The sequence below is a fragment of the Halichoeres trimaculatus genome, unplaced genomic scaffold (genome assembly GCF_033239565.1).
Source record: "Halichoeres trimaculatus isolate MK-OKI-2021-1 unplaced genomic scaffold, fHalTri1.1 fHalTri1_scaffold_2, whole genome shotgun sequence".
Lineage (NCBI taxonomy): Eukaryota > Metazoa > Chordata > Actinopteri > Labriformes > Labridae > Halichoeres > Halichoeres trimaculatus.
The window spans coordinates 1,888,194-1,910,000 of NW_027437180.1; the positions used below are offsets into that span (position 1 = coordinate 1,888,194).

At 38.9% G+C, this 21,807-nt stretch overlaps 1 protein-coding gene across 8 annotated transcripts in view; it reads right to left on the minus strand.

Annotated features, from left to right (window-relative positions):
- The window catches only part of tenm3 (teneurin transmembrane protein 3), a 498,200-nt gene that overhangs the window by 470,875 nt on the left and 5,518 nt on the right, over positions 1 to 21,807 (minus strand). For all 8 annotated transcript variants that reach the window (XM_074697994.1, XM_074698004.1, XM_074697986.1 and 5 more), the window contains exon 2: positions 7,053 to 7,124. The gene's annotated coding sequence lies outside the window, so the exon portion shown is untranslated. The remainder of the gene's footprint in view (positions 1 to 7,052; positions 7,125 to 21,807) is intronic.

Consider the following 21,807-nt stretch of genomic DNA (forward strand, 5'->3'; position numbering starts at 1 on the left):
AGCAGGTGCTGGAGATCAATACATGCTTTCACATCAGTGTCCAAACTCCCTAAAAGTTGCTAGATTTTGCAAGTCGCTTGTTTTGTTTTTCAAATATCACTAGAGGGGTCTGAAAAGTAGTTAAATATAGCAACAAAGTTGGTAAGTTGGCAACACTGCTGGGCTGTGAGTCGAGCTACATATTGCCGACTACTACACTACACTACAAACTGAGTTTCCAAAGTTTGGTTCTTGCCACCTTTCAAACTATAGCTCAGCATAACTGCAAATTAATTCATTACCTCATGGCATTGTATTCAGTAAAATGTCGTTCAATGTCATGAACAGAGCAAAGTAGAGTTAAAAAGAAGATGTGTTCTCCTTTTGTTTGATTCAAAACAAACACTCACAGGGTCTGGTTCCATTTGTACTCAGAAGTCAGAATGTACAAGTTCTGAGTGGGAAATTTCAACTGGAAAACTCCCTGAGATTGGAATTTTCTACTTGGAAGTTGGCAGATCCACACCACCCCAAGTTTACAATCAAAGATGGCTGCCCCTTTTAACTCAGAGATGACATCATTCCCACACCCCACTTCCTGATTTAAATGGAACGCACCATAACACTGTTTGAGATTATCATCTTATTTTCTTGATAGGCTGGTGTCCCATCAATACAGATATACAATACAGACACAAGTAGTATCAAAGAAAATCAGAAACAATATAATCATATAAATATGTATTAAAAAAAAGCCTCCTTTTTGGAGGAGACAGGAATGTAAGTTTAGAAACTGGAGACCAAGCTGTTTGGTGAATTCAACCTTTTGCAGCTGCAAACCATTAAAACACTTAATAACACAGGTATTACTTTCAGTCTAGATGAAGTCTTTGCTGAGTTCAAAAAGATGAAATGAAATTTTGTTTTGTTCAGCTGTAATCTGTTTACCCTAAGCTGGTGTGGTTTAATATCACAGATGGAGGGGATCGGTTTCAGATGTATATGTTAGTGTATTGTCTGCATAGAGCCGAACTCAGAGCAATTTGATGGAAAAAACTTAACATGAATCCAACACCTCTACAACAAGACAACAGAGACAAGTGAGATTACAACATTTCAATAGAAAAGAGATATGTTTAATGCATAACTGTTCTCCATTCATCTCAATGAACAGGTGAGTAAAGACGTAAAATTAAAAATAAAGATTTTTTCCAAGTGTTTCCAAATCATCCAGTTTATCAAACTAGGATGACTCCCCAGACTGACCGACAACCTTAAAACAAGACGCTTCCAGCACAGGCGAAGGTGTTAAATACACACAACTGTGCTATTTAGTGAGAACATATTGCCTGTGTGTACATCAAGATGTGTTCCAAACTCTGTGTGCTCATGTCCATGCACACTTTAATGTGTGTGTGTGTGTGTGTGTGTGTGTGTGTGTGTGTGTGTGTGTGTGTGTGTGTGTGTGTGTGTGTGTGTGTGTCGTCCAGTTTGAAATGCCAACCTGTCCTCCTGGGACTGAAGTGGGAGAGAAGAGACGATCGAACAAACACAAAAACTGTCGATGTGGACATTATTCCAACGTCCCTGTGTGTGTGTTTAAATCGCTGTGGGACTTTTTAGTGTTTTGGTGAGACAACATCATATATCATGGAGGTTTTTATAACCCGAGGAGCTGTCTCAAAAAGAGCAAGAGAAGGGAGCAGGGAGGGAGCAGTAAGACAGAAGAAAAGGAGGGAGGAGACAGAAAAGGAGAGGTCACTTGGAAATTTTCTTAAATGGCTAAAACTAAACTCTTTCCTGCCTAGATCAAGGTTTCAGTCTGTTTCTCCTTTCCCAAAGCTGTGGCTCACAGTAGAGTCTGTCGCCTTTAAGACGGGGGGCTGAATCCCAGCTCTCACTGTTCACTGCCAAAGTGTCCTTGGGCAGAGCCCTAAAGCTTAAATTGCTTCCAGCAGTGTGTAAATGGGAGTTGTAAAGATAAGCTTCCTGCATAGTCCTTATTATCATCAGGACATCAGACATTTTGTTGGAACATAAGCAGACACCCATGTGGAGTATGCATGCGCAATTTAAATTGGCAGGATAGAGGTTTTCCGAGATATTCCCAGGGCATGTGACACTCTGCACCTGCCTTGCTGTTGTGGTTCAATTAGATCATTAGCCAGTCTATGTAAAACATGCATGCAGCTTATGCTCCTATTGGTTACTGCTATTCTTTTGAATTATTTACACAAAGAGCACGCAATTTAAGTAAAAAAAAAGTCCTAACTCTAAACCCATGGTGGAGCCAAATTATGAATGTATTATTATTATTATTATTATTATTATTATTATTATTATTATTATTATTATTTTATGTGCAGTCCATTTAGATGTTATCTCTATTATCGCACTACAATATGTTGGACCTTCACCTGGACAGACTGCTGTCATATAAACCTAAATGACTAACCTGACAAGCATTCCCCAGAACATATGGAGCAGTTACTGTACCCTCACAGTTTTGGGAACAGTGCAACTTGTTCAAAATGTTCTGCAGAACTCTTAGCGACTTAAGTTGAAACCAGGTAATGTCCCTGATGGTCCAGGGAAACAAACTCAGTAACTTGGGAATAAAGAAACAACTATTTTTAACATTTTGACAACAGAAAAAACTTTATCTGTTGGGCCATTTTTTTTATATTCAGACACTAGTTCTCAATATTTTACCTTCAGTATTATTAGAAAGCAACAAAGCCAATGAAAAGAAAAAAAAAAAAAAGTCCAACAGTGGCCAGAGATGAAGTGAAGGGACAGGAGTGATGGTGAAGAAGACAGAGCAATGATGCAAACATGGTGACACCTCCACATGAACACGAAGGTTGTACTTCCTTCTGCCTGCCTGTCTGCCTGCCATGTGTTTCTGTGCTCTGCTGCTGTCTGCCACAAGTAAGTAAGAACATTTTATTTAGTAGAGCACCTTTCACATGACAGAATCACAAAGTGCCTCACAGGAAAAATATAAAAATAAGATCATGACGGCATAAAACATTAAAAATGAAATCATCAGATAGTAAAAGAAACAAACAGTAGAATAATTAAACAGTCAGTTCAGGGAAGGCCTGCTCCAAAAACTCCACGTCTTTTAGAGCTTTTAAAAAAGACAATAGAGACAGACACATATTTACAGTAAGATCATTCCACAATGTTGAAGCCACCACTTTCAAAGCAAGGTCACCTTTAGCCCTGAGACGGGCTCCAGGGACAACCAGCAAGCCCTGGTCAGAAGACCAGAGTGACCTACTGCTGAGGTAGGGTGGCGCAGGTCAGCGATTTATTCAAGAGCCTGACTATGAAGAGCTCTTTGCACAAAGACAAGAACGCTAAATAGAATCTAAAAATTGACTGGAAGCCAGAGTAGAAACAAATACAGAGATCCTTCAAACCCATTAGTTCCTAAATTGCAATTGTTGAAACCACTTAGTAAATCATGTATAAAACTCATCAGAAACGTCTACCAATCAACATCCACAACTGTTCTGAAAAAAATATAAAAAAAGTTTTTATAATTTAAAAGTATTTGAAATATTTAAAAAACCAAGATTCAGAACTAATTTAAAGGAGTGTTACATTACAGTTAAAAGGAATCAGTTCATAGACAATCCGAGCAGACAGCAAAGAGCTAGATCGACAAGTATCTTTAAACAAAGCATCAAAACTGTTATGTTGAGCAAATACAGGGAAATGTGTTGATCTAAATCTAGCTGTTTGTTCTGTGGCAAAATGGGAATTAGTGTCTAAAATTCTCTCTTTTTTTTTTTTTTTGAAAATAAGAAATAATGTCATGTAAAAAGGTATGTTGGCCTTCAACTCTTTTAATTTTGTATTTTGCTTTTATTAAATTAATATGTTGTGAGAGAAGGGGCAGATACAATAAGATTTTTCTTCCCTCTGCCCCCTTTCTTTCTTGTTTGAGATTTCTTTTTTTTGCATTGAAAATATATTTTTTTTATGACAGAATAAAATCAAGTTCAACTAAGATAGAAATTGGCATGATTTGAGTCTTCTGGCTGGACGTAGGAGCCTACCAGCAGCATTCTGGACTAACTGAAGATGATGGATGTGGGACTTAGGGCCAATTACAATTGTTGCTCTCTTACCTCCCCCTTTCTCTACCCCTTCCTCTTTGCCCTTCGTTTTGTGGGCCAAGAAGGAGCACAATTGCACAATTGGCCCCTGGAAGCACCATTCCCCACAGCCACGGTTAAACTACTACAATATGAACCAGACTCAAACATGGTTGTCTCTTGTATATACATCACAATATCACAATATCTTGATCTCTGCATCGTGCCATCATGAACCCGTTCACACTATTGTTTAAAATGATTATCATGAAGAGCGATCGAAGCAATTAATCACATAGATGACATTTTGTGTCCTTATTGCTGACATAAGCTTGTGCTTATGCAGGAAATCACAGTCACTCCGAAGTGTACCAAAGCCAAGAAAGCATACCGGGCTCAGGCACAGAACACTTATGGTCATACTGGCCAAATGAACTGGACTTTAGAGTTGAAGCAAGTTCATCAGATCTGACCTGCAGACTGTGAGCCACGGCAAAACAAGACACTGAGCAAAAACTGTGCCCAACAATACATCCATAAAACATAAACTGAGTAAATACAGGTAGAAGCACCTCCATACACCTGGTGACAGCTCAGAAGAAATATCCAATGTTGGTGTGTTTGCCTTTCATTACTATCCGCAGTGTGTCACATGCTTTCAGCACAGCATGCAGGCTTCAGATCAAAACTAAATGAATCAACTAGATATGTTTTTACTGCCATGGTGTTAAAACAAGCTTCTATAGCATTTGATCTCTACTGGTGGGATGTTTGACTAATATTCAAAACTGTGATACTGTGACAACTTTTAGCATCTAATATGACAATATAACTGCAATTATCTATCAAATGAACTCTGTGGGTTGCACCCATGTTGTCAATTTTTAAAAGAACACTAAATAAAACATTTTTACAGAACACTTACAGGAGTATTTTCCCCTCCTTCAGATATATTTAAGTTAAGTGCATGCTCTTGCTTCTTCTGAACAGGCCTACAGAGGATAACTCCGACACAGGTTTAACTCTGTTTTTCAGAGATTTTCCTTCCCTTCACCATTCTGAACAGGAGTGAGGAGTTTCAAACTGCTTTTATGTTTTTATTCCCAGAAAACTAGAATTTTCTTAGAAGTCAGAAGTTGTTAAAGAAGAACAAACAACCAATGAAACACATTTTTCTGTTCAGGAACAAAAGTAATTAACTGAAACTTTTTGCCTAAAAATACTGAAGCGTATTGCATTCACTTGATGAAAAAAAAAACAACTCAGGTTTTTCAGAGTAATTTATTCTTTGGTTTGTTTTTTGTGGTAAATAATTTTGTTTTTCTGATTAATATTTTTTATTAGTTTGTTTTTTTTTTGTTATAATTATTTCTGTTTTTTGGAGTAATTTTTTTCTGTTTTCAGATTACTCTTTTTCCTGTTTTTAAGAGTAATTTTTTTCCTGAAGTATTGAGATACTTCGAAATCCCGTGAGAACCTCCAACCTACCATCTTTACATCTTCGTCTATTCCTTCAGTATCACATTGAACAATAGGCTTATATAAAATATAAGAATAAAGTCGAAAGCATAACAAGAGTATCATACCCTGTGTGTGACTAATACCTTACCTTTACTGATCCACTACGGACCGGTAGAAAGTTAAGGATAAGGCATATATGTGCCGAACAGGATCTCTGGTCCGTGCAGGACACAGGAGCCACCATACATCCACGGAAGTCGTCTGCAGGTTGAAGGTTCTCGCAGGATTTTGAAGTAGTTTGATACTTCAGGAAAGAAAATTACTCCTAAAAACAGGAGGAAAAAAATATACCACAAACAACAGCAGGTTGAGGTTCTCGCAGGATTTCTAAGTACCTCGATACTTCAGGAGAAAATTACTCCGAAAAAACAGGAAAAAAGTAATCTGAAAACAGAAAAAATTACTCATAAAAACAGAAATAATCATAACAAAAAACAAACCAATAAAAAAATATTAATCAGTAAAACAAAATTAATTACCACAAAAAAAAAATTGAAGAACAAATTACTCTGAAAAACCTGAGTTGTTTTTTTTTTCTTCAAGTGAATGCAATACGCTTCAGTATAAAAAGACAGTGTTTGACTTTTTTCTATTTTTTTTGATTTTAAGTAAAAAAGTACATTTGAGAATTTATGGAGAACATTAGTCATTATATTCTAGCATTAAATATATAATTTAATTAAAGAGCTTGCATAAATTGCTGGATTAACCAGCACATAACACATAAAACACATGTTGATAATCAGAAATATATATTTTTTCCAGGACAGTGGTGGGAAATGCCTAACAAATTTGTTAAGCACTATATATTTATGCAAAGGCAATACAATCAAAACTGCTAATTTTATTCTGCAAAACACACAAATTAAAGCAACTCAAACCAAAACAAACAAAATAAAGTTTATCAAAATTTTCAGACAGCCTCTTTCTCCCACCCTCTCCCTGCTCTGTGTGTGCAGGACGCCGGTGATAAGCTGCAGCTTTGAGTCAACTGACGGAGTGAAGCATGAATGAAATGAAAATTGAATAATGTGCTCCGGCTCTGTGTGTTGGGTGTTTATGGCTTTAATACCAGACTTCCTGGGAGTTCCACCAACTCCCTGTGCAACAAACAAGAGCCAACACGGTCCAGAGAGCCACACTCAGCCAGTTGTCCTCTGGACTGAGTGGGCTAGGAGCAAATCACACACACACACTGTCACACACACAGGCACACGCACACATACACACACACATTCACATATACAAGCACACTGGCCTATTTGGCAGCTGACTCTCTCATCCAGTCCTTACAGCATAAATAGCACATGCATATGTGTGTGTGTGTGTGTGTGTGTGTGTGTGTGTGTGTGTGTGTGTGTGTGTGTGTGTGTGTGTGTGTGTGTGTGTGTGTGTGTGTGTGTGTGTGTGTGTGTGTGTGTGTGTGCAGTCATGCATCGTTACCAGTGTTGGCAGGTGTGATGCAGAGGGGAGTCAAAGCATCCGTGTTGCTCAGGATGGTGCAGGCACACAGCTCTAAAATCAAAAGAAAGAGAAACATGTTATTTTAGAAAGATCAAAGTTATTTTTTCACTTTAGCTTAAATCTGTTGAAAGTGAAACAAAATGCACACGCCATCTCTGCTGCTGTGTTTGTCTTGCATTTAGACCAAATAATTTAACACTTAAACTCTGGATATGTCCGTGCCAACACATTTGCCCAAGCGCACTTTGGGTGACCTTTATTCTTATTCAGAAAAGATTCCAATGTTTTGTTAAAGGTGAGACTTTGCTCTTTGAGTATTAAAGTAACGTCACTCAGGCATTTAAGGAATCCATGAATACAACAGGGCGTGAAGCAGATGGACAAAAAGAAAGCACAGAGAAAATGGAGCCGAGTTCTCCTCAAAATGACAAAAAAGGCCCGTCCTGGTTGTAAAACCTCCACTGAGGTTTCTGTGTGATTCAGAGACTGAAGGAGTGACTTCAGGATGAACAAAGCTCTCTGCACTACTTTTTACTTTGCGTTTGTAATTACATAAGACTGAGGCTTGTACTGTGTGGTGACTTTTTTAAAAACAGTGTTTCAAGTCTCATTTGTACAATATGTGTGCAATTCAACTATAATTTAAATGTAATACAATGTAGTTAACTTTCTGAAAATAGGGTACCATGTTGTGTTTGTAAAGTGTGTGTGAGTGGCTGAATATCTCCTCTACTTTCAGTTCTTATCGTGAAGAAGAGCAGCCGTCCTCAGGTGGATTTGTGTGCTTGGAGAGGGAGAGGCAGTGGGGATGCTGGAGGTTTTGGTGATGCTGTAAGAGACCTATTTGTTTATTCATTTTTTTACAACAAAATATGAGAAACAGACTCACTCTGGTACATATGTACGGTGGCGTATTAGGGCCACTAAAGAAATAAAAAAAAAAAATCAGTTTTCAAGAAAAAAAACTCAAAATTTCCGAGTTTCTAAAGTCGCAAATTTACAACTTTACAAACTAAAAAATTTGCAAGTTCATTAAGTGGAAAATTTACAACTTAATAAACTAGTAAATTTGCGAGTTAATAAAGTCACAAATTTGGCCCAAATTGTAAGCCTCATAAGATTGTACTTTGGAGTTGATCTCAGCAATAAGGAGATACTGGTTGTAGCCCAGATCATTGTATTATTACAGGCTCTGAAAAGACGTTGTTGAGCCATGGGGCTGTTCAGAAGAAAGCAGCACACTGGACTTGAGGAGGTGTTTGCTTTTATCCTACAAGAAGTTTAACGCAGCGAGCAGATACAGGAATATAGAATAGAACTTTATTAGTCATTGCAACAAGTACATATTGCAAACATATAGATGGTTCTCTGAGCTATACAGATGGGTGTGTGGTTCAACAGCACACGAACGAAAGAGCGAGTTGTTGAAGTTTCCTCTTCAGGAGCATTTTATTAAAGGAATGAAAAAAAGTAAACAGCTGATCTCGCACTTCTGCAGCAGAGACCAGAGCAATCGATTACAGTTTACAGTCCACTCTGACTTCTCAGTAGATCACAGATGAACAAATAGACACATGAAAACATCTGACATCTCCCTTATCTGTCACAAAACAACCTTCACTTTTACATTTTTTCCAACTTAGCTTTTTTCAGCTTGTCTGCATCTCTCAAGCGTGGCATCCCCTGTGCCTGTGCATCAACTAACACCCGGGACTTGTCATAAACCAGTAAATTTACGACTTTACAAGGTCCTAAATTTGTGACTTTATTAACTCGCAAATTTACAAGTTTATTAAGTTGTAAATTTTCCACTTAATGAACTTGCAAATTTTTGACTTTCTAAAGTCGTAAATTTGCAACTTTAGAAACTTGAAAATTTTGAGTTTTTTTCCCAAAAATGTATTTATGTTTTTTATTTCTTTAGTGACCCTAATACGCCTTCGTACATATGTATAATATTGTTCAAATATTTGATTTTTCCTGTAAAATGTATTTCTTTTTGATTGCTGTGTTTCTTCCTCCACTAAAATAAAATTGCTTGCTGTCATATAACATGCAGAAAATTGGAAAAACCTCCCAGATATCAAAACTCTAATGTATTCCAGAAAAAAATGGGCCAAGGCGTTTACTCACAGGACATTTTCTGACATGTTTGTGGCAAAATAAGCAAACAAACAAACAAAAAAAAAGTCCAGGCGGACATTTTAAGGATCAGTACCTCATCACTTTTCAGTAACAGACCCATTTCTGGCTTTTTACACTAACACAATGAATCCCAGTTGTCGTGAAATACTTTTAAAAAAGTGAAAAGACCTCAAGTAACCAATAGCCCAATAGCAGGGTCTAGGTTTCTCATGCCACCCTCTGGAGGTCATACAGAATCCCCTTTTTTTGCAGACTTTCTTGCAAGAAGAGAAAGTCCAAAGAAGTCCAGGCAGACATGTTGGGGCTCAGGTGTTAGAGGGTTAAACATTTGCAGATTCAGAAATGTTGCTTCCCTCCTCTCTCCAGAAGTAACTCATCTCATTGTTTTCTTAAACTGCTGGAAGATGTCATAAAAAAAAGTGGCCTCAGGAAGTTAGTCAGGCTGAAGGAGGATTGATTCTTGCTACAGAGAAACACAAGATGATGTTTGCATCCAAACAACTTCATATCTGATCAAACTCAACTGAACAGGCGCAGCAGAAACGTCTTCAAAACTTCTCACACATCAACAAGAAATGTTAAAACATTTGTCTACAACCGGTCGTGTCGCAGACGTTGAATCTGTTTGCAGAGCTGCTTCAAACTGTGTTTATCAGCCTGAAATGAAGCAGCAGGTTTGTTTGGATGTCAGCTGCTACAGAACTTTCCTGAACGCTGTCAGACACGAGGCGTCACCTTCAGGGGAACTCTCTAACTTTAATACCAGGATCTGATATTCACAAATGTAAGAAACACGGTCTCATCTCTGGTCTTTTTTTAACGCTGAAAACTTATTTTCAGGTAGACATTTCCTCCATGTTAACTCATCTGGTGGAAACAGATGATTCGTCATGTTTAATGGATCAACACAGGCTGTAAACTCGCTCAATGGGGGAATCTGCGCCATAAAACATACACACAAAAACTGTGAGGTGTCAAAGAGTGGCTGTTCATTTTGATTTACATATTTAGGACACAAGGGATAAAAATGAGGCAACACATCTCCTGGCTAAAACAACAGCAGCAAATTATGTTTCATTATGTTTCAGCTTGACTGAGATACTGAGCTGAAGCTAAAGGTCAATCTGATGTGATGCAGCAGTGAGACACTGCCTGACTGCATTTCAGTGTTTGATCACCTATTTTCTGTGCATCAGGGCAAGAAGGTTTCAGCTTTCTGGGCGTCTCTTCCCTGCACAAAGCATTTGGTCAGTAGGGCCTCTTTGGCTAAGAGGAGGCTATTGAAACATTCACCCATATTCACATGATCCAAAGGAAAAATAAGCTCTACGACCAAAGAAGTCTGTTCCAGAGAATTAAGAATGGGCTGGGTTCCTCGTTCAATCAGAAGTTCAATACACTAAAGAAATCCCAGTTATCCTTCTGTAGTATCCACATAGGTTGAAGGTTTTGCTATCAACTTCATTTATTCATTCATCTGAACTGCTTATCCTGTGCAGGGTCGCGGGTGGCTGGAGCCTATTCCAGCTGTCATTGGGCGGGAGTCGGGGTACACCCTGGACTGGTCGCCAGTCAATCACAGAGCTGACACAGACAGACAGACAACCATTTGCGCACACACTCACACCCAGGGAAAATTTAGAGTGCTTAATTAACCTGATGAGCATGTTTTTAGACTGTAGGAGGAAGCCGGCTATTAACTTCCTTAAAAAACAAACAAACAAACAAACAAATAAAAAAACACCCCAAAAGGGTCAGGTAAAACAGGCAGAGAAGAATGTAAGACAGAAACATCAAAGCAAAATAGGTCCAGAACACTTCAACAGACACCAGTGTTTGATAACTTTGTATGTCTATTATAAAGAAGAAGAAAAAAATCCATCAGCTGAACTTCCACTTTCTGAAATTAAAAGTGTAGCATACTACAACCTGACTTCAACTTGACAGAACTACCGTCAAAAACAGCAGGCAGTATGCAGAACCTAATTTAGACTACCCTCATATGTTGTAGCTTCTGTGTGTGTTTGAATTCAGATAGCACCATTAAAAACCTGAACAACATGATAGCGCTCACAAAGTAACACATGAACACCAGAGCTCCCCCTGCTGGGAGTAGGTGAAAACGCCCATGCCCTGTGTGTTAACGGATAGGACATGGGTCAAACTATAAAAAAATCAGAATGCATGTTAAAGGACTGTAAGATGAGCCGTTTGCAGGGCTGTGTCCACTGAATGACAGAGAACAAGAGGAACTATGAGAGGAAACATACACACTAACACAAGAGTCGTTGAGTTTCCGCAGCTATGAGTGTCCGCTTCAAACCACACAAGAACTTGCTCTACTGTTGATTGGACACACCAGGAGGAGTTCTGACATTTCACACACAAGTTAAAATGTTTCTAAATTAAGGGATCAGTATAAGTCTAGCCCTGGCTCCAAACATGCAAGAGTTTAGCACCCACTGTAAAGGATAAATCAGTGTCTTCAACTCATCTCCAGTCTGAATACGTTACGACACTCAGTGCAGACTCTTTACATGTGTGTGCCAGCACCCACATTTTCCCATTTCTGCATCTATCTTTGCGCTGTCAGTCGACAAACTACAAATCAGGAGATGTTGGCACAAAAACTTACAGAGGGGAGCAACAAGAAACAAACTCACACAGAGGCTGTTGTCAGGTTTCACGCAACAAACATGAGAGAATGGACCCAACTGCAGAGTCAAGAAAGTAATTTAGTCAACTACAAAAAAGTAACAGCACAAAATGTGACACAAGAGGACCTGACAGAGACCTGAAGAAACACAGAGACTGAAGAGACACCAGGTGAATTACCACAGGTGTGAAACAAGACATGTGAAGACCATGAGTGTAATCAGGAGGAAAACACAGGAGCAGGAGGTGAAACAGGTGTTCCTCCATCCTGTGAACACACATTGTGATGGTTTTAAAATACCCCTTAAGCACCCAGTGTGATGATTTCCATGGAAGCTGCACATTGAAAAGATTTCTATCCTTTTGACGTTTTTAGTGTCGTAACAAAAGGCTTCAAAATAAGTTCATTTTTTCAAGTACTTTAAAGCAGTGTTATCCAGGGTAACTCAACACAGCGTGAACAAAAAGGGAGAAAAACTGAAGAATAGGAAGTTTATATTGAATTAACAGAGGCTGTGACTGAAGTAGTTGAAATTTGCAGCTTTAGTTCAACATAGAGCTTTTTGACCTTTTGGTTTTAATAAATACATATCAGCAGAGCAAACCTATGACTCAACAGAGACAAACTTGGTGCTTTTAGTGTAGAAACAGGTGGTTAGCTCCAGGAAGAAGAAGGGGTCATAATGTGTTCTGTTCAGAGAGTAGTAAAATATTTCATCACCGAATTTTCCTGGGCCAATAATGACACTGTTACTGACACAGATACTGATACAGATACAGATATTGAAACTGATACAGATACTGATATTACTCCAGGAGGGGCAAGATCCAAAAGCAGCACATGGTATGTCATTAGCCACGTTTACATGCAGACTTTTTTCTCATTCAGATTATAATCATTCCGATTGAAGCTCTCAGGCGAACTGTTTACGTGTTAAGTGATCTATCCTGATCTGGTGTTTACATGTGCAATATTTTTCGTGGACTTTTTTAAATAGTTCAGTATTTCATGTTTTCCTACCATCTAAGCGTGCGACAATGTCTAGTTAGGGATGGGTACTGAATTAGGTACTTTTATAGGTACCGACCGAATCCTGTCAAAAGTACCAAGTATCAATTCACATAAAATCAAAAGGTACCTAAATGCATCCTTGTGACTGTAAGGGATTGGAAGAGTAGAAGATTTTCCATGCTAGAAATAAATGCCGCATTGCAAGGTTATATATTGAAAAATAAATTTGTCCAATTGAAGCTTTTTTTTATATTTTATTATTAAAAAAAAATGATATTTTTTACCACATAAACACAAAAAAGTACCGAAACTTGGTACTGGTGAGTACCGGTACTGATTGCCAGGTACCAGGCATCGGCACCGTATCATTTCAAATGTGAAAGGTACCCATCCCTATGTCTAGTTCTTTGAGAGTTTGTATTAAAAAACAATCTTTCCAACGCAGACCAGTGCTGTGTGCTCTGTTTGGAAGCCGCCATGTTTCCATGTGAGTAAACGTCATACGTCACTGCTTGTTTACGTCAGGACAGAGCATGCCCAGACAGAACCCAGCCTGACAACTTTCCGATTCACGATTCTTTCAGTTTACATGACAGGATTTTGCTTTTAATCGGAATGGGAAAAAGAAAATTCTACCCCTGTGCATTGGAATGAAATTCCATTTGGATTCGGCCTGTTTATTCCGAAAGAGGTGTTTATATGGAGCATTTTCATTCCGTTTGGGCTTCTAACCCGATTTTATTCGCAATATTTGGCTCCATGTAAATATGGCTATTGATGCCTCAGCAACTTGTGGCACTTGCTCAGCGACTCATGCCATTCTCTAATGACTTGTGCCAAAACCTCAGTGGGAATTTTATTCGACACAGTTTACAACTTGGCTTTCACACAGCTGAGGCAACACCACGTTCAAAATAAGGAGACAGTGAAACACTGACGGGCAGCCTCAACGGGATGCTACAGACGGAGTTCAGAGTTTGAGATTAGCATGTAATCATCGCTCTTTTCACTGTGTCACATCTGCCTGTTCATCTCTGTGCAGAGAGAAACCGCCTGTGAGCGTTCCTCTGCTCTCAACCAACTTTTCAAACTGTTTGAAACTGTCAGAGTGCTGAAGTCAGGACTGTGACAAGGACACTGAGTCAACAAGTCACTGCCAGACCCCACCTGCTGGTCAGGAAGCATTGCAGGTGCGTTTGATTGGGGTCACTTAGAATGCCGGACGGGTGGTGCATTAAGATGATGGTTAATTAAGGGAGAGGGGACTCTGTATTTACCTCCACAGGGGTGCTGATAGTCTAAACCAAAGCCAGTTCCTCTTTATTTAGTGCATCAGTGTGCACTTTTTCTCCTGCTGACCCACTGCTGCGTCGAGACACTTTGTCGTTTAAATCATTCTCTGTTCATTCTTTTTTTTTCCAGGAAGTGGGTGGACGGCTGCACTTTGTTAGGCAGAAAGAACTGGACACAGAAATCAAAGGAATGAGAGGGACAGTCTAAACCAGTTAAGAGGGGAGAGTCTCAGCTCAGCTCAGGACTCACAGAAGAAGCTACATCTGACGCCTCTTGTCTCTGTAATCCCTGCATGATGAGGTGAAGTTTGTCAGATCCTCTCAGTGACGGAGGGAGACATCGACCTCTTCTCCTCATTTCTACTCAACTACAAAGTGAAGTATGTTTGAAGTCACGCCTACAGCTGAGTGAAGCTTCTTCATCAGGGATCAGAAACAACAGCAAGTGCAGTGACAAACTTCTCTCACTCCCACAGGAACAGGAACTTAATGTGGCCACAGAAACATGTCACAGAAATAAGGAGCAGTCAATCATTTTTGTTAAACATAGAACTATTTCAACCTGACTCCTCTGAAAAAAGTGTAAATTCTCATAAATGTTAAAGCAAAGAACATTTTTGAAACTGACAGAAACAAACCAGTGTGAGGGTTTGGATGGAGTTTGACAGATCACAGGATGAGATATTGTTTAAAAGCGTTGAGTCTCAGTGAGCTCATTGTGATCTTTTTTAAAAATGTGTTCGATGAAATGCTGAACAATGGTGCTAAATGACTGAGATGGCCTCTCATCCCTCTGACAACCTGCAGCGCCTGACACAAGCTCAGCAGCTGATCAGAGAGAAAGCAGGTCTCCCTGTGCATGCTCTGCTTTCAGAGCATCTCCTCTTGTTAAATGTGAACCTTCTCTTATTTCCTTTAAAAAAGCAATGGGCAGCTCATGCTGCAGGTGTCATTCGGCATTATCTCTGCAAAACACTTCATCAGTGATGCGAACTGTCCACATGCAGATCACCTGATGAGATAACAGGTAGCACAGGTCTATTCAATCAAAAGTTCAGTCAGGAGGGATTTTCAGACTAAGGACATGAGCTGGGCCGCACATTTTAGCAGCAAAGTTAAGCTGCTGTAGCCTTCTCCTGTGCTGTTGGGGCCCCTTGCAGGAATTAGTCACCTCCTTTAAAAGCTGCCACAGATTTCAGGACCATTCTGGGGTAATCCAAATACATTCAGTAGGATGATGGAAAAAAGGGTTAAAAAGCAGGCAAAATTGTGAGTCTTAACTGGTCTGGATACTTAATCTCTAAAAATCTAACATCCTAGAGATTACAAAAAGACATTTAACATGTTTGGTCCTTACAAAGAAACACTAAAAAAATGTAAAAACAAAAAGAAAACAGACAAAAAAACAAAAGTGGGTCACTACTTTGTATGGTTCATTTGGTCATGGACACCAAACTGGTTTTGTCTTCAGTGATATTTTTACTATTTTTGCCCCTGTGTTTTTCTGGAGATCCTACATGTAACCATGGCTGCATTGTTTACTTGTGAAATCAGCTGTTAGCAGCCTGTATCATGTCAATGCTAACTGGTGCAAGGCCTGATGTTTCCAACACAGTGAGGAGAAGGAGGTGAGGATGACGTGCTGGTTCTCATGTGTGAGCTAAGAAGTGATGACATCAACCTGTCTTCCATTCATCATTAATGGGAACATAAAATCTATCTCCAACAAGATGGACGAGCTAGCTGTGCTAACCCAGCAACAGAGGGAATACCAGAGGGCAGAGTAGCATCATGCTATTAACAGACATGGGTAACGGAGCAAACATCAGACACCAACGCCACATATGAAGAGCTTCACCTGCTGTGAGCAGACAGGATCCAGGAGACAGAGACTGAACAGACTGCTGAAGAAGCTGAGTCCTGGACCCTGTGGAGGTGGAGGCTGGCTGAACTGGACAATGATGGACAAGCTGTCAGCATCTATTTTCTTATGGACCTTTTTGCACTTTCTATACACTTTCTTATTTTTGTTTTCTTGATTGCTGCTGAGACTCCTCCTGAGTTTTCCCCTCAGAGATAAATAAAATATTTTATATTCTATTCTATTCTATTCTATTCTTTGAGCCTGAGGTTCCAGGGTTTATCACAGTAACTCCACATTCAAAATGGAGTTGAAGTGTTACAGAGAGAGGTTTCACACATTCAAACCAACAATGTAATGAGTAACTTCCTCATCAGGTGGGTGGAGCCTCAGCATCATCACGTTTAAGGTGGCTCAGCCAGCACACGCACCGTCTCCCTCCACCTGCTGTGCTGAAGCTGAGTCTGATTGTCCATGGTGGAACTGTAGGAATTCACATGTATTCTATCTTTAGGTTTGACTTTTATTTGCATCTTCATGGTGTGGCAGAACAAGAAGGGAGGAAACGCAGGAGACGAACGAAGGTGGAAGTTAAACCCTGAAAGTGGACTGAGCCTCTGCCAGCAGAGCTACACATGTGACCAGACTGTTAGAGTCCAAGATCTGAGCTAAAAAAACAAGTTCTGTGGAGAGGTTAGACGCTAAATCCAGCAGAGGGCGCTCCAAAAATGTTACAATCAGTATTACCACTTGCATGTTGTAGTTGTTGTTTTTTGGATTTTTTGTTCTGCTTTGTTGTTGTTTGCTTTTTTTATTTATTTTCTCATCAAAAGGGACAAAGCAAATATATAGAGATGAGTCCAAAAATATTGATTCTTATCCATTTCAAAATATGTTTATAGCCAAGAAAAGCCCTGATTTGCAAATTTTTATCTTCATAGGGCATAAATTGGTGATGGAGTTTGAACGTATCACTCAACCATGCTGAAAAATCTTTGTAGAGAAAAAAAGGAAAAATTAACCTGATGATTTTCAACTGTAAATTAAAATGGGCTCAATTGTCCACTAACTGGTGCAGAGATTAGCTCCTCGGATCATGTACTCCACACACCAGACAGTACATATAAAAAATTAATACAATTGGATCCTTTTTTTATTTTTTTGGTGCCTCTTGTTCATAAAATCACAGTAAAATCTAATTCCGATGGGAATAAAGTCAAATTATAGTCAATTATAAACCATTAAAAGAAGGCTTTTTTTTAAGGAAAATCCCATTAATTTCATGCTGTTGTTAATTTTTTAATCTATTTTAACTTAAATTTGGCAAATATATTTTTTTATTCTGCCAAAGATTTATTGGATTCTTTTCTAACCTGCTCTTAAAGGACACAAATACCAGCAGTGAGTCTGATGTCCAGATTAAAGAGGCGGTCACAGAAGCAGGAGGTGTCTACAGAGGTCAAAGGCTATAAATGTTGAAGATGTACTGAAATGTTCTTGGCTGCACACATGGTGTACACGGGAACATGTATGTTCACACACATACACGCCCCACACAGTCTCTCCTTCACTTCCTGTGATCCTCCTGAGTCACCGAGAAAACTTCACACAGAGGCAAACACTTCCAGAGTTTCAGCCTGACTGAGCACCAACGAGCCTGCTGTAATGTCATCAACCAGCCAGCAAGAGTGTGTGTGTGTGTGTGTGTGTGTGTGTGTGTGTGTGTGTGTGTGTGTGTGTGTGTGTGTGTGTGTGTGTGTGTGTGTGTGTGTGTGTGTGTGTGTGTGACAGAGAGAGAGAAAGAAAGAGGAGAGAGGGGAGAGTGTAAGAATGTTAATGTAACCAATCAGTCAGCTACAGGCCCACACTCCCAGCACAGGGTGGGGGTGACCTTCTGAAACACCCGCAAAGGCTCACACACACATGCACATACACACACACACACACACACACACACACACACATACACACACACACACACACACACACACACACACACACACACACACACACACACACACACACACACACACACACACTTACAGGATAAACTGTGCTTCTTTGCAGGATGGCTGGTGACATCAAAGCACATGTCACATCTAAATTTATTTCAGCAGAAGAAGAATCTTTGCAGAATTTTAAATGATTGAGTTTTTTCACCCTGACCTCCTCAAGTTTCTGATAAAATGTTTGAATTAGCATATCTTATTTATTTTCAGGGTCTCTCCTCATGTCAGCCCTTGAAAGAAAAAAAACAGCTTGCAAATTGGGAGCATCAAGTGAAAACAAGCAGTAGAGGAATGTCATTGGTAGGCTGAAAGGAATCTGATGGTTTAAAAAAAGTGCATCCATCAAATTTACTGAGATCGTCCTCTTATTTCAGAAAACAGTTCAGGTCAATGATAGGTGAAGCTACGACAAGCCATTTAAGAGCTCAGGTTTCAGCTTTTAAGATCTGGATTTATATCAGAGGAATGAGATGTTCGACTTTAAATTCAGTCTGCAGTGTGCAGAGACCTGACTGAAGGTCAGATATGGAAACTATCGGCAGAGAAGTGATCACTCAGAGCTTTTTTTAATCACATTACATTTTTTAATACATTTTTTATATAACCTGTATTTTCTTTTCTACACTACAAAATTTAAAATCTTTCGAATCACCACATGTATTATCTCCTTTCTCTTTTTTGCTTAAAATTCCTAATATCAGTCACTGTCAAGCACATTCACCCGTCGACTCCAAAATTTACAACTGTCAATTAAAATTTTGGTGACGAATTTCATTAAAACAACAGTACAAAAAAACAAAAAAAAAAACTTTTTTCACTGTATGGCCAGGGTTCCTGAGCAGTGAATTCAATAAAGTGTGTGATAAAATGTCATTTCAGGACGGGGAATGCTGCTTTATTTTGAGTTAAATGAGTTATATTCAAGCAGAAATGAGGCAAACTGAGTATCAAAGCCTGGACTTTCAGTCAGGACGCGTCCTCTAGCACCATCTACATTCCATTTCAGTTTTCTCACTACACTGTAAAAAAAATTAACGCTCACCAAGTTAACTTATCTAAAATCAAATTAAACCTTTCACCGTATTTTACAGCCCATTTTACCCGCTCCATTTCTACACAAGTCTGGATTTATTTACCCACATATAAAGCCTAAAATATAGACTTGTTTAAATGTTGAAAGATAAATTAATAAGAACTGTCAGTTCAGTGTTTTAATGGCATTGCTGAGTTAATTTAATCAAAGCCAAAGTCACACATGTGATGGGCCGGACTACATCTAACTCTTATTTCTTTATGTAATATTTAGATATTCTATCACAACAGATCCGACCAGTAAGTCCAGACAAAACATCTTATTGTAAGAAATTACTCAAGAACCAAAGGTTAATTTATTAAATCATCTGCCGAGACAGCAGCAAAAAATTCTGATGGCTTCTTTACATTCCTTAAGACAATTAAAACAATATCTTACAACTGCAGCTGTTTCTGCACATTGTTATAAATGAAGTCTGTCAATTTTCAGTTATAATACTACTACTAATAATAATAACAATAATAATAATAAAAATAATAATAATAATAGTGAGCACTTTTAAAAATTCAGACGCTTCACAAGTTAACAGTATAAAGTTAAAAATAAGTACAAAAATATAAAACGGTGAAATAACAGTCAGTACTAAAGCAGTTACAAAGTGCATGAAGAAAGCAAGATTAAAAAGGTAGCAACTAAATATGTTAGTTTAACAAAGTCAGCGGTGTCGTGGATGTGTTGTGAAAGTGAGTTTCAAAGGGAAGGGGGCGCCGACAGAGAAGGCTCTGTCCCCCCAGGTCTGTTGCTTGGGCCTAGGGATGATAAAGGGGTCTGGGTCTGAGGAACGGAGGGGGGTGTAAGGGCTGGAGCAAATCCCTGAGGGAAGAGGGGGCCTGGTTGTGGAGTTTTTTATGGGTGAGCAGGAAGATTTGGAGTTTGATGCGGTTTGGGACAGAGAGCCAATGGAGGTTTGGAATTAGCTTGCATCAGTGTTAGCTAGGAGCTGTAGTGGCTTGAAATAAAGTGTTGTTGTTGAAATTGATGCATTTTTCAATGTTTTAAATAGAAATATAGACATATTGGATGTTTCAGTTAAATACTGAAAAACACCCTATGATTAATGAGTCGAAGCAAAGTCTATATTCCTTAATTCTGGTGTCGTTTGAACAACCTTTGTTTCGTTCCTCTGACACTGAGCCACAAACTCAAACATCTTTAGGCACAGATATCCAAACTCACACATGAAAACAGCTGTAGTTCTCATTAAAAAACACCATTTCCACGTTGATCACTTGAATTAGAAAGTGTTTTTCTCTTTTTCCACATGTTCAGAGATCAATGAAACCGTCAGAGCATCACTTTGGCTTCTTGGGACCTTTAAGTGCTTCTGGGCCAAGGAAAATCCAGACAACTCACTTTTTAACAGTTAATTAAATTAAAAGGAAAAAATATGTATATGATCCTTCACTGTGTTAAGCTGCAGAAAAGATTCACTCCAAGGGATCATTCTTTGGAAAGAGAGAAAGTTGAGTTGGTGAAGTAATTTTCAGTAACCCGGTGTCACAGAGGATGGCCGTAGGACTCTCCCAGTGGAGAGTTGTGCAGTAAAGTCAGAGAGGAAACATTAAAAAGAAAAGGCACAGGAGGTGTAGATCGCACAGAGACACAGGGTGAGCTCATCCTGACGTCACGTTAAGCCCTGAGTCTTTAAAAAGATCGAACGGATCTTCTTTGATTTTTTACACGTGTGAGTAACACCACAGCTGAAGCCGTGTGTGTGCAGAGCTCCTGCTCCTCAGGTCACCTCAAACTGCTCCTGCTCCTTACTACCACAGCGTAGCACCCACAGTAGTCTGCAGGTGCTACGTAGAATATTCAACATCTATAAAAAAACATGAAGGCCTTTGAAGAAGTTCATCATCGTCAGTCACAGGAAACAGCTTCAGAGGATGAGAGAGCTTAGATCTGATCCAGTTTGATGACGTTTATGTCTCTAATGTGGCCAAACCCTGATTTTTAAAATGTTTAATAATCTAATAAAGAGACAAAAGCAACAAGCTGAGCATTTTTCTTCTTCACTTTCCTGCACAGGGAGGAGGAAGGACGAAGGAAAAAGTCCAGAAATTAAAGTCCAAATTTCCAGGAATAATGTTAAACATCTTCGATGTGAAATTTTGAAAATAATCTGTGCTACGCCAGGGAGGAATGGAGTCACAAATTTAGGAACCCTGCTTGAAATGTTCTCTGAGATGACGGCAGGAGGTCATGAAAAACCCAAAGATTTCAAAGAAATGAATAAATAAATGAATTTCAGGAAACAATGGCAAAAAATAATCAATGAAGAAAAAATCAAGTCTCAGCAGAAAAGGCTGGAAACTGATGAGAAGACAACATTAACAATCAAGCTTCAGAGAATAAAATCAGTTTAGCTTTTAAGACGTGAATAAAAACATGCAAGAAAAAAATATTTTAAATAAAATCCTACTGTTTTATTCATATTCATTTATCTTAAGTAAAAATAAATTAGAATTTGAGTTTGCCGCTTTATGCTCTGCTGAAAAATTCTTTGAACCCATGTAAACCAATTCCTCTTTAAAGATTTATTTTATTTAGCTCCTCATATCCTTGAAATCTGTACTCACAAAACAAAAAAATGTTATTCCAGTTATGTAAGTGGTACACTGGAATTTTTTTTATTCCTGATGAACTCAAACAGGATTAAGCTAAAAT